The sequence below is a fragment of the Thermobia domestica genome, chromosome 1 (genome assembly GCF_964235325.1).
Source record: "Thermobia domestica chromosome 1, izTheDome1.hap1.1, whole genome shotgun sequence".
NCBI lineage: Eukaryota > Metazoa > Arthropoda > Insecta > Zygentoma > Lepismatidae > Thermobia > Thermobia domestica.
Genome location: NC_137454.1, coordinates 319,611,520 through 319,628,870, shown reverse-complemented (window position 1 = coordinate 319,628,870; position 17,351 = coordinate 319,611,520). Strand labels below are relative to the sequence as shown.

The 17,351-nt window shown below is 35.4% G+C and overlaps 1 long non-coding RNA gene across 1 annotated transcript; it reads left to right on the top strand.

Annotated features, from left to right (window-relative positions):
• Positions 1-6,741: 6,741 nt before the first annotated feature.
• LOC145662755 (uncharacterized) lies at positions 6,742-11,119 on the top strand. Its single transcript, XR_014127096.1, has 3 exons — positions 6,742-6,893; positions 8,388-8,560; positions 10,878-11,119. It is a non-coding gene; the product is annotated as an uncharacterized LOC145662755 (long non-coding RNA).
• Positions 11,120-17,351: the final 6,232 nt, after the last annotated feature.

The following is a 17,351-nucleotide window of genomic DNA, read 5'->3' as shown; positions in this document are numbered from 1 at the left end:
GATAATGAGAAAAATGAATGAATTGGTGGAATGAAGCAAGGGAGAACTCCAAGGAAACCCACGCACACGGAGTTTGTCCACCACAAAATTCCAGAGAACGCTCTGCCACTGAGCCACCGCAGCCCACTGATTTTTCCTGAGGTGATTGGATGATCCTTGGCGGAGATGAACATTCTGCATAGCAAAGCATTAATAGTGCACTTAGACCAAGAATTGCGAACTAATTTATCATTTGCCGTTTTTCACGCATCATTGCAAAATGCCTTCCGATGACATAGCGCTGCAAAATGAGGACCGTAGGCACCGACAAATACCATGCTTGAATGAGCTTTTCAGGAACATCGAGGAAGCAGAGCCTCAGAAAATTGTTCTTGCCGTTGCAAGTGAGTTGAGCTACGTCATGCCACTGTTGTTTGGCAGCTCCGTGCAATCGGTAAGTTGAAGGAATTGGACTTGTGGGTGCTACATTAGTTGACACCGTTCAACAAGAATTACCATGTGGAGGTGTGCAGTTCTCTAAACGTAAAGAATAACCGGGAAAGTTTCCTACATTGGATTGTCATTTTTGGTGGAAATGGATCTAATACGACTATCGTAAACGGTCAGAACAGTTTCTAAAACCTCCAAATGATGTTAATCATAGAGTGCTTTATATTCAGATTGATTCATCATGTCTTTCAGAGCGAAAACATAATTGCGGATCGCTACAGTGCTGAACACCATGAAATGCACAGCAACAGTACCAGAAAGCATCCAGAAATTGTTAAACGATATGGTGTTATGTTACATAACAATGCACGTGCAAATGTCCCTCAAATGACATTGCAGACTCTCCGTGAATTGCAATATAAAATCCTTCCTCATTCTCTGTATTTTCCTGGCGTCTCTCCCACTGACTTATATCTCTTCCGGCATTTTGAGCACTTCTCGGCAAGAATGAACTTTCGTGATAAATGAACGGTGCAACGTCCATTCTTCACATCATAGACTCTATACTTCTTTTGCTACGGAACTTAATCGTTGGCCAACTGATGGCAAAAATATGTGGTTGCAGGCGAAAATCACACACTTTCACCATTGTAGTTTTTGATTGACGAAGTATTGTAGCTTTCATTTCTTTGGCCTCTCGAAATTACTTTTCACTTTTATTATTGAAATAAATGCCCTAAACCTACGCACAATATGTTTTTAAGGTTTAATGAATACGTGCACCAAGTTTCCAGTCATCAGCAGTCCCATGTTGGATGTTCGCGGCACATTTGGCATCGTGCTGGAGAGCTATGGTTCCTTGTCAGCTGTTTCGCGCTATAACCCGATTTCCGATGTTCGTGTCAGGTAACTCGTGGCGGACTCTGATTGTCTTCATAGGTTGCTTGTACTGCTTGAGTTCCTCCGTCGCTTACATTGCAAAGGCATAACGGTTCTGTCTGGCAACTTGCTTACCTTTACAGGACGAATAGGGATTTCAAGAAGATTGTAGACCTTTACGTTTCCGCCCCTAGTACCCCTTCTAATTGTTACAGGGACATGCACCATACCTCGTTGTAAACGTTATGGAACATAGATTCCAGCGAGCTTACTTTTGTGCTCCCGTGCCAAACTCGTAGAAAAAGAAGTTTTATTTTAAAAGTGAGATGTATTTGTTTTTGGAAATTTGTGAGAGGCTGGCAACACTGTTACTTGTCGTACGGAGGAAAAACTTTCACCTGTACTCCAGACATTGGGTACAATCATGTAAAAAAAGTGAAGGACGAAAGTTCAATACTAAGTAAGGAAAAATTCCAAACGTATTTCCTACGAGAATCACACTGTACATATTTTTCGTAATATTTTGGTCCACTCTGACGCCCCTAATCATCACAGATATATATACGCAATACCTCGTTTCAAAGCTGATGGGACACAGATTCCAACGAGGTAACTTTTGTGCCATCTGTACCCAAACGGTAACTGAAGAAAAAATATTTTTAAAAAATTCTCGAAGTTGGCAACATTGTTATTTGTTGTGTAGAAGAATGCCCATACATAGGGTATCACTAGGTAGGATGTTTATTTATCTTTATTGATACCAGTTTTTATGTTTCTAGCTCCTTTGGGGGAGAGTTTCACGGACCAAATTCTGAGGGAGAACTAAAAACATTCAACTTTTCTCCTTATCATCCCGCTGCTGGACTCCGATGTGGACGAAATACACACCGTTGGAAAGTTTCATCCTTCCTGAAGAGATAGACACCTAAATCATCTCCCTAGATTAATTAGTAGTGGAGCCATGGAGGCTTAAACTGCTGGCTCAGCCCTGAGCCGTTCGTGCTGAAGTTTGGCGGAACCTGTCATGAAGGTTTTCTTCTGACCACTGATCCTCTTCGCCTATGCAGTTTGGTCGCGAGTTTTGTAGGCCGTTATCACCTTGGACACTGTCAACACACTTGACAATTTCGTCACGCTCGCACCACATAACCAAGTGCCAATAATTTGCCCTCTTTAGAAATCAGAGAGATTAGGATTTTATATTATCGCAGTCTGCTCAGTTCACTATACATTGTCATTTTTCCTGCTTTACACATAGTAAGGAATTTGTCGTAACTCACACCTCCAAAAGCCTGGCCCTGCGGTCCCTAACTGACCGTTGCCACCCCAGACATCTGACGTGTTTCCATTAGATTGATAAGTATATGTATATCATACCATATGCACATGTCCGATAAAGAGCTATTTATTTATTTATTTTATATGAAAAACAAAATTGTTTGTTCTTTTATAAGTTTGCGGTGTCGCAATGTGTTCTTGACAAAGGCTATGTCTTTTCGTGAAGGATTGTGTGTTTATTACAGAAAGCTTGCTGTTGTATAAAAAATGATGCTTAATTAAAAGGGTCAGGTGCTTAGATTTATTTTATTTCTTCTTTTCTTTTTTTGCCCACCAACGAACACGCGGTTACTCAAACATTAATGCTGAAATCTAAATATGATTAGCAAGGGCACCGATCTTGGGGAAAGCCGAGGGGGCCCGGGCTCCCCAAAGCTCATGTGGGCCCCCACTGTATTTCTGAATATATAATATTTGGCATAATTTCAATGCAATTTGCTTAAAATCCTCATATTTATGCCTTCTGCATCTGAATGGGCCACCAAATTTACAGAAAAATCGGAGCCCTTGATGATTAGGGTCATTGTCCTAATACGAAACAACAAAAGGACTTTCACGTTCAATGCAACCACAGTCTATTTTAAATTGAAACAATCTACATTGAGTTGCAATTAAATCGTCATAACATATTACTGTAGAAGTATACATACGTGAATACTCAAATCTGAATATGATCACTGCCCTTGTTCTCTTTTAAAATAACTAAATTGAAACAATACAATTTTTAAGTTGAAGTAACATCGCCACAATACCTAGGTAGTTTTAAATCGCCAAGCTGCCTGCACGCTAGATACACCTATTAGCGTGACTAGTTATATCGTGGCATAATTTAAATCACCAAACTTCCTGCACGCTAGAGATACGTATTAGCGTGACTATTTACTAATAAAAATTAGCATGACGCACAAACTGAGAAGTTCCCCTTTCCTTTTATAATCAGGATTTATACTGTTAACTCAGACTTATTTAGTTTGAAGCATAGCTTAATTGTTCATTCTGGCTATAATGTATGTATTTCTTTTGTATTTGAATTAACTTGTTATAGTTACTTGAAATAATCGTGTGTGTATGATATGAAACCTTTAATCGTTCGAATTGATAGGTTTCTTCTTATCAAAAGCCTTTCATTATGTACATAATTTATTTATGTATAAATATAGCTATAGAAATACTATCAGATTTTATATATATAAGGGATATTTCCTCCTTAACAAGATCCTTAGACTGTACGAAAATTAGGTCGAATGTAAAATCGCATTTCGCTGAAAATGGTGGATGTGTTTTATCTATGAATGACAGCTCATAAAAGTCTTAAGCGAAAGGATAATTAGGAGAATTAATTAACAAATCATTTGTAAATAAACTTACAAGTAAACCATAAAATATTAACAGTCTCTAATAATTATTCTTTTTATTAAAACCCAATTTTCATAGTAGTTGTAAATCTCATACACAGTGGCGTATTTACGATTTTGTTTCGGGAGGGGCTTTGCTAATTTTCGGGGGGGGGGCTTTGCCTGGAAATGTGAAAATTGTGCAAGATATTTCATTTACTTTACTATACTAAGTAAGATTTCGGGGGGGGTTTAAGCCCGGAAGCCATCCCCCTAAATACGCCACTGCTCATACATTTTCCAAATACAAAAAAAGAAAAAGAAAAAAGAAAAGAAAATAATAAAAAGGGACGACCGGCTCTTTTACGCTATATGAAACTAGAAACAAAATACTAACTGAAAACATATTCTATCGCCGCTAATTGATTGTATCCTTAAACGCCAAGTCTAATTGGATGAGTCGATCATGACTTACTCCCGGCATCATTTTCATTTAATGGGTACAAGTCTAATGGGACGGGTCAATTATGACGTAGTTCCGTAATCTATAATGGTCATATTTTGTGTTGACTTACAAAACACTATAGTGAAAAAGGTAATTATAATTTTCGTTTAAATTTCCAAACCAAGAAATTTTTAAACAATTGAATCGACCAAAAAATAATTAGGTGTTTGTACGAAAATAAATGTGAATTGTGTGTAGGCATGTGGTTTACTTCCCTAAGAGCAATGTTGTTTCAGAAGCATAAATAGAGCTTTAGAAACCGTACACTTTCGTTGTCATTGATAGTGAAGAAATCACTTGGTCCATCCATTACACGTTTTTCTTCATTACTTACATTATACGTAATTAGAATTAGAAAGAAAGTAGTTAGTTGTCTCAAGAGTATGCGATGAAAAAGTACTGCTAAGCGTTCTATTCACATTTGTCTTCCATTCCAAAGTAGATGAAATCTCAATAAAATATAATGAATCGGCTTCATAAATATAATTTTTTCCCACTGTTCTTCACTGTTATTCTTTCATTTCATGCCAGAATTTTAAAGTTTTTAGTAAGTCCCACATAGCAGAGAAACGTCTACTGGACGACACTCCTGAGGTATCGAAATGTCTATGGTACGTACAGGCAGAAACAATATTAAGTATAGGTTGGGAGGTATAAAAAATTATAGCTCCACCAGTATTCGAAGTGGAAAAAGGGCAGAGGCAGTTTATTACGAAAGTTTCTGTTTAGTTACGGAAGGGGCGAGGCATGGAGAGACTTTGATCCTTCGCCAACTTTCTAGAAACAAATTTAAAAATATTCCCTTATGATGTACAGTATTATAGAGAATTATATACGAGAATGCTCAAAAAAACGAGTTTTTATATTAACAATTTCTTGCGGGAAAGTTCCCGGATCCTCCACTCGACTGAGGGGTATTTCAAACCCCAGGAGAATCGCTCCCAAAGTAGGCAATCCCTAAATCCGCTTATGCTCAAAACACGACATTTGTATGAATTAAGACAAGAAGACACACATATATATATATGCATGCTAAAGAAACAATTTTATATGGCACATCAAAATATAAACTAGATGAACTTCTTTGAAGACACCTCCGTTTAGAAACTAAAGTGGGAAAAAGATGTCGGTGTTGTCAACTTAGAAATTATTTCTAGATAAGAAATAAACTCTTTTTACGTGCAAAGCTATTCGTTAATTACTGTGTATAAAAATGGACTTATTAGTGTATACTCTCCCGTGATGGCATGTCTTGATCACTGAGAAACCAGAGGTGGTATGGCTTCATTACTGTAAAACCAGAGGCGGTATGGCATACCACCGCATACCATCTCACTTCGACCACTGGCTCCAATCTATACTAAATATTGTTTCTGACTGTGCATCCTATGGACACTTTGTGGAAATCTAGACATTGCTTATGTCCCGAAAATGGGACTTCCTTTGGGATAGTTGTGAGCTCTTTGCGGAATAATCACATAACGATTTCTGGGCATCAAAATGTCAAGTGACAAGCACATCTCATTGAAATTCAATAGAAATCCTTTCGGAAAGTTTTCCATTATGCTACTGCGTAGGTGTGTTCCAAGAACCGGTTAACCGGTTTCGGTTCGGTTTGTAGTTTAAACCGAATCAATCGGTTTGGACTTCAAACCGGTCCGGTCCGGTTTGGGAACGGCTCGGTTCGGTTCGATATGGTTTGGGATCGGTTCAGTTCGATTTGGAAACGGTTCGGTTCGGTTTCGGTTAACCGTTTTAAACCGGTTTAAGTGGCAAACCGAAACCGCGGTTTACGTTTTCAGGAACCGTCCATCCCTACTATTGCGAGCCTGAGTATCCGGAGACAGTTATGGAGTTCATGTTCCGTGGACATGTGCTATGCAGGATGATTTTAGTTATTGAAGAAAAGTGAATTCAATAATTGAAAGTCAACAATACTGTTATAGACAACATTGCTTAGTAACTAGTTTCGATATCAATTGAGAAAAGAAGACAAAACAAACAAGCAAAGCTAAATATGTTGCGTATTTGGCACGTGACAAAACCGTCTTATTTAATAGATAATGTATTCTTGATGTCCGAATAAGGCTTACTGCCAAATAATTTTCAAACTGGTCCTCATACATTTTAATGACACGCAAGTTTCTTGACGACGCACAAATGTAGATCACGTGGAGGGCAACAGGGAACAACAGAAGCGAAACGAAGTCTAAATACGACAATAGCTTCTTGTTTTTCATTGTTTGACACACCCATAGAAGCTTCATGAAGGTCATATAGGTAACATCATATTGTGGGAAAAATTACGGAGTTTTAAGTATAAAAGAAGCATAGATTTTAGGTTCAGTTATCAGTCTGCTGCTGACGGACATTCTTGACACACCAAACCATTCACCATGTTCAAAGTGGTAAGTTATATGTATTATTTCTACTGAGAACATCTTTGCAATTTCCTTGTAGGAAAAAATAATGTTTAGCCATTTCCTTGCAGTGCAATGTTACAATTTTGTTCTCATCAGTTGCTTCAGTAGGCTAATTTGTTGCCTGAAAAAAACTTAATTCTATTTTGGAAGGCAATTGCGGGACACAAATAGTCAGACTCCTTTACAAAACATATCCACTATTGTTAATGCCGATTGGTATATAACAGCACCTTTGTAATTCTCTTTGGCTTTCTGAGTTAGAAAAAAAGTTTTGCCCTCTAACATACAGCATACATAGGTTGAACTATTTCTAGCGTGGATAGCTTATCTAGATTACGGAGGAAGCTAATAAAAACATTTTTAAGACAACAAGATTCAAGTGATCGTGTTAGTCCTTGCACACAAAGAAATAGAATCAAGTTCACAGCATTAACAAAGCAACTTACCAAAGATCATGAAACAAAAATAAAATTAAGTAGTAAAGCTCAGACGTAAAAAAAAAAAAAAAAAAATTAAAACATACTTGAACAAAATTCAAACATGTAGTTTCTAAGTACGTAATCCATTTCAAATTGGCAGAGTCGAATAAGTTTCTGTTTTTATTTATTTATTTATTTGAAGATAGAATTCGGTGCTTTAAGCAAAACTGTTCCAGGATTGAACTTACAATCAGATATTTAATTAAATTTTCTGTGAAACACAAATATTCCTGTAACATAAAGGACAAAGCAAAATTGTGTATATAGGATTTAGGATTTAGATTTCTGTACTTTCGGCATCTATGGCCATTTAGCCCGTCACGTTTTAAGGAATGATTGCCGTCGGCGAGCACACTAACGGGGAAAAGGGCAGGAAGGAAGCGATGTGAGGCCTATATGTTAGGTACGACCCCGGCATTTGCCTGGTGTGAGCGAGGAAAACCTCATTCAGAATGGCTGATCTGAAAAAGCTTTCTACACTTTTTCGACCGAGTGCCTCCACCAGGAATCGAACCCGGGACCCCTAGCAATTTTGTGAGTATATGCATTTAACATCAGATAGATATCTCTGAAACTTTTTAATGTTCCAAATATTAAGTGTACTTATGTTAGTAAAGATTTAACGTTTGATTAGTTAAAAATAAAATCAAATGACATTTCTAGTTTGATATTCCACAAATAAGCTTTTTAGGCTTAAGGTAGTCGGGTGATTAATGAGGATGAATGATTAATAAAGATTTGGTGGAACGAGAGTGTGGGTGAAAAGGGAAGCTCCCCAAGAAACCCACTGACATGACATTTTGCAGCACAACACACATGGCTTGGAATCGTCGAGCCAGAAATCCATCGAATTGTCGTCACTAGGATTGTCGTTTTTCTTACAACTGACTTTCGTATAAAAAGAACACTTTCATACTTAATTACGTTAAATTTAAAGTTCATACTACTAAGAATTGTCATCAGAATTACAAAAGTTATCTTTATGTCTGTATATTTTCAGCTCCTTGCCGTTTTCGCCATCTTGGCTGTTGCTGCTGCCCAATACTATTACCCATCTTACGGCTACAGCGCTGGCTACTACGGCTCCCCCTACTACGGAGTTTCTTCTTATGCTAGCCCCTATGCCTACAGCTCCTATGCCCCAGGATACTACGCCTATGGAAAGTAAAGCAGGTGAGACACTTTCATTACTGCACTGATTTTGTGTAAGTCGAAGTCAGACTCCCATATTCAACAGGGTTATTTTAAGCACTGCAGTTTTTAGTTGATCTATATCAGATATTAGAACAAGATTCCTAGTGTTTAATAGGTAAATTCTAGTGAATTTAAGTGAGAAATAGAAGTGAAGTGAAGTGTACGAAATATTCATTTTATAATAATTAAACAGAAGTTTTTATTTTTTACTTTCTTATTTTTTTTTAACGAAGATTGAATCCATATATTAATGTAAATAATAAAACCAAACATCTGCCGAAATCAATGAAATATTAAACTATCGAAATCAACATAAAGGAAAAACTGAATACTTAAGTGTGTTGTTAAGTTCTTATTTGTAAAATGAGTCAAATTATATTACTTCTTTACCCTAAATATTATCTCACTTCTGCTTAAAAGCTAACTTTTTAATCGTTTAGGATGACGACTGTTGCAGTTAGCACGAAAAATACATTAGTTTTACAGAAAATAACCAATCCAAAATTATATTTTCTTGCATAATCTTTCCCAGGATGGTATGTACAGTCTTGTTCAAAAACATCTGGGCTATCTATCTCACTTTAGAAGGCCTTATTCATACGTAGGCAATTGTAATACTTTTGCTTAAAATAAAAACTCTCAATTGGTCAAAGAAACAGATTATTTGTTGTATTTCATTCCAACCGTAAGTAGTAGTATAGGGCTTTACGAAGAGAGGTGAGAACGACAGTTTTTCTTGACAAGACTGTACATTAATACCAGTGTTAGTATGCAAAACCGACCTTCAGACCCCTCTATAGAATTATCTCCCGTCCTTCATCTTGGTTCAGGACCTCCAATGATTTTTTTTTTTTTTTTTTAACTTTAAAAGCATTCTTCTAATTGTGCTTTGAGATAGAAATATTGCATATTGCAAGATTTAAGATGATTCAAATTCCTTTATTACTTTCTTTCTTGAATAGTACATAGCAAATATTCATTTTTAAAATTACACTAATTGTAAAATATTTTCCTTTTCCTTTTTTTAAAAAAAGTTTGCAAGTTATGACATAGGCAATAAATTCATAAGCAATGCCTTGAAGTAATATTTTGTTAATTGTGTTAATAGTTTAGTTTAACAAAACTAGGAAACGAAATCTTGAAATAAAACGTCCCGATTGGTCACTTGACATGCTGATGGCTAAGTGTTGGAGGGGTTATGTATAATTCTATAACTTGTTGCATTGGCGATTAAGTTTCGCTTTTTTTTTCTTTTTCATTTGCCTCTAGAAAACTATCGGGTACATTATTTTTTGCATTGAATATGGAAGTGTTAAAAATTTTGTCATACGTTTGAACTACTATCTACTGTGCATATCATTTTGAAAAATCTTTTCGTTGAAAGTCTTTAAACAATTATGAAATGAAATGAAATCTTTAAGGTTTACGTTCCACGGTTTAACAGGCCAAAGGAGACGGTGATGATGAGAGATGAGTGAAATGGTGGAATGAAAAAAGTGGGAGAACCCCGAGAAAACCCATAATCACGGTGTTTATCTATCACAAAGTCCACATGGCGCGAGCTGGGATTGAACCAGGAACCCTAAGCACCGGAGGTGAACTCTCTACCACTTTTTTTTTAACGTGCCTCAGAAACTTGAACTACTTATTACTAATTTTACTTGCTTTACTCATTTTAACTTGCTTTTCCAATGATCTAGAACGACAGGGACACGAACACAGAAACATCGAGGACAGTTAAAATCACAAAGGCTCTCTCACCGGGAATCGAACCCGGGACCCTGTACACCAAAGGCGCACATGCTAGCCACTAGACCCGCGGGGAGGGCACCATTGAGCCACCGCGCCTTCTTTCAAACAATTATGTGTGGACAAAGGTTCCTTAATGAGCATAGCACAAAACCAATTACTTGTGCCTCGCCTCTCCTCCTCACCTGCATCGCGTGGTCTTCGAGGATGTTATCGTCATCATTGACTAGTAACTACGGTTTCCTAAATTTTGTTAAACACGTAGAACTTAAAGGTTGTTAAGTAACAGTTATTATTTGCTTGTAAACAGACTTCCTTAGATAGTCTTATATCTATATTAAAATATGTTAAGAGCTACTTAGATTTCTAAAAAAAAAAAAAAAAAAAAAAAAAGTCTTAAATAGTGAATAATAGAAATTACGATGTCGAAAACGTCTTTATATTGAAAAGCATAAATGTTACAAAATGTATATCAAAGATAATGTTTAAGTATATTAGATAAAAAAATATTTTTGTAATATGTCTATTCATTTCTTCTAATTTACAGTTTAATCAAGATTGATCACCCTTTATAACGACTCGGCGACAGAATTTGGACGACGTTGTTCATCGGAACTGTACAGTGTAATTATTACCATTGAAACATCAATCATCACATATATGTAAATGAATGATGGGCATGTACTCTATTATTCTATAAAATGGTTACAATCTCATCTTTCATTTTCGCTGTACAAACTCCTTATCGTAAATAAACTATACCTTATTTAAAATTTTGTAAAAACAGAATTTTAGTGATTTTTCTTCCCTAAACCCCAACACAGAATTTTCTTAAGCCTTAGGAATTATGAAACTATTTCTGTAGAAAATTATTGAAATATTTGTATTATCGTTTCACATGTAAACAATAACTAAAATCTAAATAAGATGTGGATCTGGGTTTAATGGGGTTCGTTATGCTTAGCTTTCACCAGATCCGTAACTATCCAGGTAGCTGAGTCTCTGTCCGAGCATCTTCAGCACCTCCCTTGAAACTTTCATTTGCTTGTTTTGTTATTTTTTAACTTTATTTTTGCTTGATAAGATAAACCTTTGAAAAAGCAATTGCTGGAAACATTATTACTGACTAGAAATTTAGAAGCAGTGGTGGATCTTGAGGAACATCACGTTTGTAAAAGTTTAAATTTTATCATTATAAACTAAGAGAAGAAAGATTACCTAATGTATTAATTCTTATGAACAGCTTTCTGAGGCTATATAAAGCTTTTTTCCCTTAGCTTAGAAGAAAAAAATAACATATTAGAGAAGCGGTTTCTCTCAAGCACTGCTACTTATTAGAAGTTTTTATTTTTAAGACATCAAGACATCCATACAGAAGTTTAAAGTGGTAACTAAAAAGTTGTAAGAGTTGTAGCAACTAACTAGACGTATTGCATTGTCTTGATATGTCTTTGTTATACATAGTTAGAGCTTAGATTGTAAAAGCTAAGTATTGACTCTCACCTTCCTTTACTTGGATGTTCAAAAATCTTTAGACATTCTTTATATAACTTACAATGGTATTGGTACCCAAAAGTTGGTAGGTTAAATTGTAGTTTATGCCTCACACAGTCTCAGTGTTGAGAAATAACAAATAAATTCTACAATGTATAATGTTTGGAAACCTAAAAATTGATAAATTAATGCTGTAAGAAATTCACGTGAGCTGAAACTGATCCTGATGAAGCACCCCCTAATCAAACGTTTCACTATGAAACTACAAAGATGAAATTTCACAGTAGGCCTATTATTACTGAGATTTAATACAAAATTATGAGTAATTTTTGAACTTTTACTTTTGTTAAACTATAGCGCTATTCAAAGAGATCAAAACATATATCAATCGATAGTCCCACCGGGCTGAACAAAGAGACTTCTTCAGGGAAAAAATTCTGATGTTCAGTTTTCAGGAAAATCAATAAAAGTGAATTTTTATTACACTAAATACAGTGGTGCCCACCCCCCCTCATGTCCATGACGCACCCCCCCTCAATTGTCTATCTGTAGGTGTTCTTCCATGAAAAAAAAATATTTTCGATTAATTTTTACCCCCCCTCAAACATATTTATATGGATTTTTAACCCCCCAAATATTTCAATGACGCAGTTTGCGTCATAGCCCCCCTTGTGGGCACCCCTGCTAAATAGCATCCTGTTCGTTACCAATATTATAGTACGGAAGGTAAAACGTCGTTGGCTTCCCGCGAAAAGTTGTAGTGACGTTTATGGAGAGTGGCCAGCTTGGTTACTCGTGGCTCGCTGAGCGCAGTAGACGGTTAGTGGTGATTGGCTACCCTCTTACCACACCCCCAGTCACGAGTAGGTCCAAGCGCGGGAAGCCAACGACGTGATACCTTCTGGACTATAATTTGTAGTGTTTTTATTTTGTTCGGACACCTTGTTTACTTTTTTCACTGTATATGCAGAGAAGTTAGACTGATTAAGTAGCAGTGTTGTTAATCTTCTTCTAATGGTGATACATACTCTTCACAATGACACATTCACTACTTGCAAAAATAAAATAAATTGTGAACCAAAACAATAGGCAAATATCAAAGAGAAAAAATATAGTACATAGCTTTATGTTGAACAACCTAAAATATTTACTACGTGGGCCACGCGCTAGAGACTTATACATGGCATCCCTCTCAGAGCGATGTGCTGTCAACAAGTTTGACATGGCAAAGTTAGCCGTTCTCTCTATAACCTGTGCCGACAGCCACTATGAAACCAATTAGCTACTAACAACTATAAAAGTTTTCGATTTTTTTTTTACCTCCTTTAATTTGTGATGATATCCTTGGTCAGTATGCAGAAAGAATCTGGAATCTGAAAAAAAGGAAAAAATGACGCTACAATTTAATGTAATGCTGTACCTGTGGGCGTTTCACAGAAGATATTAAAAGTTATAATTTATTAAATTAATAATCGATTTCTTTATGAATTTTTCTCCCAAAGTTTAATTTATTAAGGAGTTTGGCTTACCAAAATATCCTTTATGTATTTCTGTCTGTCTGTGTGTCCATCTGGGAGACTAAAAAACTAAAGAACTACTTGATGGATGGATCAACACAAACTTTGGCTAGAATGTAGAGAATCAAAAGTTACGACACGGGTAAAAAAAAATTGAGTTTTACATCCCACAGTTATGCCAGATAGGCTAAAGGAGACGGTGATGATGAGAAATGAGTGAAATGATGGAATGAACGAAGTGAGAGGAAACGGTAGAACCCAGAGAAAACCCACGCTTACGGTGTTTGTTCATCACAAAGCTCACTTGGCGCGAGCTGGGATCGAACCAGGGACCCGGTGCACCAGAGGTGAACGCTCTACTACTGAGCCACCGCACCCCCCGTTCATTAATGGAAGTGATCTATTTACCGGAAGGGTTCTAAATAAAAAAATATCCGGTTTCAACGTTGATCATTATAGGGGAGAAACAATAATGCATACACTGAGAAAAGTTCGTTATCTGGACAGCGGTATATTATACAAATATACAGAATTCTTATGTTTACTACAAAAATCAGTACGGAGTATATGTTATCCACATGCTACATACACACTGCCTTTTGTATATCACATACATCGATCTGTATGTGAGATCCTGACCGGCTATACAAATACAATTCTTTCCTTCGTAGGGAAAGTCCGTTTATTCGGAACACTTACAGGGAAAGTATATATAAAATATACTTTTTCAGTTATACGTTTGCAGTACGTTAAGTTCAAAATGCACAGAATTTACACATGTAACCTACGTTTTTAGGTACGCCACATATGATTTTTTCTCAATATAGTGTGAAAGTTTCCTGCAAAGCGTCCAAGAAATACGTTTCATCTTCATCCATAACTCTCTACTAAATTTGGAAATGACAGAAATCCATTACAAGTTTCAATGTCAATATTGATCTACATACAGTAGAAACGATAAGAGATAATGAGAAAAGATTTCTTAAAATCGATTTAATGTTCTAAGAACACGTATCATCTTCTCTCTTAATCCTCTATTCAAACCAGAAGTTGCAGAAATCAAACACTTCCGGTTTTAAAGTTGATTGTTATAGATTAAAAACGTTAACAGATAGCGATAAGGACATTTCTGCTATCAATCAAGGATCTCAGTAATACTTTTCATCTACATTCTAATCTCTCTAATAAAACCAGAACTGCTAGAAATCTACTACCACTTCCTGATCCAATATTAATAGAAAAAATAATATATCACTCCATAAAACCTAACTCTTTCGCGTGGTATACACGTGGCCAGTGGCGGCTATTGGACGTTAAAAGTGGGGTGGCAAGACATGATCTGAATATCTGTATATCAATATTAGTTTTCCTGATTGTTTTCAATACTTTGTTTGACGAAAGGTTGTATAACTAATAGGATTCTATATTTTTTTTTAGTTAAAATGCCATATATCGTATTTCATATTTTATTAAGTAAATTGACAAGAGCAACGCAAGTAGGTATTCATAAATAACGAAAGAAGAGGTTTGATTGCTTGGGGATTAAATTGGGGATTAATGAACAACTTACATTTTTAATTCCACACATTAAATTCCATGCCATTAAATGTATGTTATTACTTTTACGGTTTAGATAATGAAAGACAGTAAATACTACAGGCATATCCTATGACATTTAAAGAAATACGCAATTGCGATATTAATTGCTTTTAATTATAATTAAAACGCAATTCCTGTAGCTTTCGTAACTCCACGGGAAGACAAATAACCAATACGTACTGACGCAACGACAAATATTAAATGGCACCATTTTTTCTATGAACCAGTAATACATGCAAAAATTAGGTCACTTCAAAAAAGAGGGCAACTGCCCCCTCTTGCCCCCCGAATCTCCGCCCCTGCACGTGGCACTGCTATTTATTAACATGTGTCAATTTTTGTTTCAAATCCCGCTATGAGAGCCTTCTCATTTGCAAAACAAACCAGGTTCAATTACACATTACAGCGAAATGCCACCTTCATTATGTACAACCTACTTAACTGTTTGTTTTGAATGTCGATTGTACACGACTAATCCCTCTTTCAACTGTAGCTTCACTGTCATTTCTTCAGGGCCGTCTCTTTCATTTGCGGGGCCTGGGGCGAAAGTAAATTGCGAGACCAATGATGTAGGTAGAAATTCCATATTCAGCGTGTTCCAATTCCATTAATCCAATTCCATATTATGTTGTGCCAATTTTAATGTTTCATTATAAATGGTAACTTTTATTAACGTATTGAGAACAGCTGAAAGTAAAAATACTGAATACCTAGTTTAATTTGGTGTTATTATTGTGGTATTATATGTGGATAAAAAATATAAGCTCTGACAATATAGACCGCCTCAATTCCTAAAACACATTAGGAAATAAAATCAAATATAATTATAAGTATATTTGATTTTATTTCTTAATATGTTTTAGGAATTGACGCGAACTACAGTTTGTCAGAGCTTATAAATTAAGACTGACCTGACTTAATTTATACAATAAAGCTTTAAGCTGAAATTACATCATAAACGCTAAAGCAAACATTTTTGGCTTTTCTCTCTAAAATATTATGAGCTTATAAAATTGAAATAACTCCGACATATATACACCTTGAATGTTTAAAGTAAAAGTTATTATCTATCTATCTATCTATCTATCTATCTATCTATCTATCTATCTATCTATCTATCTATCTATCTATCTATCTATCTATCTATCTATCTATCTATATCTATCTATCTATATATATATATATATATATATATCTATATATATATATATATATATATATATATATATATCCATACCATATATTTCTAAATGTGAAACAATTTTTTTGGTACAATTTCGTGTTCATATATATAAAGCAAGAGAGGGATTATTTGATATAGGTATATACTCTTTTAAACAGGAAAAATATTACGTACGTTATCAGATACTGTAATGGGTCACAAAAATGTTCATATTCGCTAGTGGTTGTAATTTTCGAGATTTGTTACGTACTTCAGGTAAGTCGCATATTACCAAGTCATTACTTCTCACAGTATTTTAGTGAGTACTAACATCTAGAATGGAGTCATTTCCTTTCTTTTATGAGCGTCTTTAAATTAATACCGTGTTTGTTGTTGCCGCCAGGGGTAATATCTCATTCTGCGTGTTTCATGTTAAATTCGAAGAATTCGTATGGCAAACTTAGTGAAACGTCATCAAAACTTTTTCTTCTTTTCTACGTCAAGTAAGATTCCGTTGATGATATAAAACTTGTATATTTGAACTATAATTTTTAAAAAATAACGATTTTCTGCTTTTATCATGAGAGTTACAATACCTAGGTAAAACAATTTTGATGTACAGATGTTGTGTTATAATCTTAGTTAAAACATTGATGATTTTATTTTTACTTTGTATTTTTTAATGGAACAATCAAGTAAGAAGTTTTGGTATTGGGCTCAATTGTGGGCTTCCAGAAAAACTATAAACAAGAACTTCCGCTCCTATTAATTGTCTGTAGTGTAAACCACTAATGCCAACACGTGGGGGAAATAACATTTTGTGGGATTTTTGACATTAATTTTTCGGACAGGAAGGGAATTTTAGCCAAAATTGGCGGCATGTATGTGATTTTTCATATGTTTACTTCATCAGCGACAACAAAATTCTCTATGAGAGGGAAATAGACTAATGACGCTTGAATAAACGTGAAATCAGTGTTAATTGTCAGATTTTGTTATTTGAAAGTAAATGTTTGTATGAAAGTGATTTATATACCTACAGTAACTTGTGAATAAAAAACAAGCAATAAGGAACGTAAAGTGGGTTCTAAAGTTTTATTTAAAAATCTAAACGATAAAAAGTACGTAAATTATCACATGAGAAACTGAAAATTTCTAAAACGTCCCACGTGGAATGACTGCAGAATGAAGTTTGTCTAATTTCATTACGTTCTATAGAACATTACGCCATAAAAGCGTGATGAAAATA